The sequence below is a fragment of the Ursus arctos genome, unplaced genomic scaffold, assembly GCF_023065955.2.
Source record: "Ursus arctos isolate Adak ecotype North America unplaced genomic scaffold, UrsArc2.0 scaffold_3, whole genome shotgun sequence".
Classification (NCBI taxonomy): domain Eukaryota; kingdom Metazoa; phylum Chordata; class Mammalia; order Carnivora; family Ursidae; genus Ursus; species Ursus arctos.
The window spans coordinates 68,415,931-68,417,763 of NW_026622985.1; the positions used below are offsets into that span (position 1 = coordinate 68,415,931).

At 35.6% G+C, this 1,833-nt stretch overlaps 1 protein-coding gene across 15 annotated transcripts in view; it reads left to right on the forward strand.

Moving 5' to 3' along the window:
- FOXP2 (forkhead box P2) overlaps positions 1–1,431 on the forward strand; it is a 543,660-nt gene extending 542,229 nt beyond the window's left edge. For all 15 annotated transcript variants that reach the window (XM_057304321.1, XM_057304320.1, XM_057304317.1 and 12 more), the window contains one exon: positions 1–1,431. This exon is cut by the window's left edge and continues 1,785 nt beyond it. The gene's annotated coding sequence lies outside the window, so the exon portion shown is untranslated.
- The last annotated feature ends 402 nt before the right edge of the window (positions 1,432–1,833 follow it).

Sequence of the window (1,833 nt, forward strand, 5' to 3'; positions counted from 1 at the left end):
GGTGTAGTTGAAAATAGCATAGTCAGATGTTTGCTTAAAACCTAGAAACTTTATGTGTTGCTTTTCATGTGCTGTGCCAAGTCTTGATAATACTTTTTCCCCCAACCAAGGGACCTCATAACCTGATTATGGTTATTGCTTTACAAACAGTTTTGACAGAAGGTGGCTGCTAGAGCTTAACATACGTACCAGTTCCATGTGATGGAGCCGGTTCTTGCAAACTAAGCTCATCATTTATTCTTTGCTGAAGTCAGCAAATAGAGTTAGAGAGATACCCAGTCATCTATCACACCAAATAAAAGGACATAACGGCTTTCAAAAGGGTTTTCCCACATACCCAAAAGGCTTTCTGAAAGCTTCTACCTCTGCAAAAAAAAAGAAAAAAAAAAAGAAAAAAAAAGAAAAAAAATTAGAACAATTATGGCAGATTGCATGAAACGTGAGAACGTCACAGTAACTGCTACTTTTCATTATGTTTGTCTTTGGGTCATGATCAACGGACGGGAAGTTTCCGATATGGTGTCAAAAGAAAGATTGGTATCGTGAAGGATGGTTTTCAGTCATCTAGGATCCTACTGTAAGGCTTATCTGAAGGGAAAATGGGTCTTTCAGGTGCATGTTCAAAAGGCTTTGATGGACTGAAAGTAACTGTGAGAGCTGTACCATCAGGAGGGTGGCCTAAGACTACGATGCTAAAGTATGCATACCTCAGTTACAAAACTTTTGAAAGGAAGTCTCAGCCACAGAATGCATATACCTGTAGAGTTTTGCATGGGTTTTATATGAATACAATTTTAAAAAATAGCTGCTTGCACATTATACCAGAAAAACCTCCAAAACTGCAATTGCTTTGAAAATAGATTTTAGGTTTTTTGGAGTTTTCTGAAATGCTTGGTCTGTATTTTGATAATTGTGCATATTATGTAAAAATGTTGGTGGACCCATAAATGACCAGACTTTTTCTAAGAAAAATGTTGCTTTAATGCATTTCATGAATTTTTACTCTTATATCATTGCTTGCTAGTAATAGCAAATCTGCTTTTCTGCATCTGCTTTGCGTAGCTATTGTAAGGCTTTGAACTAATGTATGTATTTATTGCTTGAACTTCTGTGCATACCTTATAAAACATAATGTCTGACAATTTAAATGGCTCATGTATTCTTGCTTCTATCATAAGCTGATTATGGGGACTATGATCTTTTGTATACAGCAAATTTTAACTGTAGCACAAACATCTGTTTATGTATTGGTGGAATATACCTGTTTTATTTATCTTTTTTGAGGTAAACTAATTTTTGATACTTTTCATTACTGTGTACTATGTTCATACTTTGAATTCTCTGACATTAGAAGTCATGGTTGAGAATTGTAACAGCTGTTATTCGTTCTGTATTCATGGCTTTCACTGCTGAATAAAATAAAGGACCAAACCTAGGATTTGAAAGAAAACTGTCTACCTCTAACACCAGGGAGTTATCAGATTTTATTTTACATAGTTTTAGTCTACGAAGACACAATTGCTTAAACCTAGTGGGCTTAAGGCTTATATTCTGTGTGGTTGGATTCATGGCACAGTTGTACTGTTTGAAAATCAATTAAAATTTCATGTGAATGTTACAAGTATTTGGTAGAATTACCACTACCTGGGTTTTCTTTAGATAACTCAGATATGGAGAAAATGTCATCAGCATTCTGTGTCTACAGCTGCTTAACTTCATAAGAATGCATTTCTTTGTGGTGAGGGAATCGAAGGATAGTCAGCTAGGAATAGAGCTACAGACGTACACTTAAAATAAACCATCCTGGACTTTAATGTCCCTGGGCAGATTCAG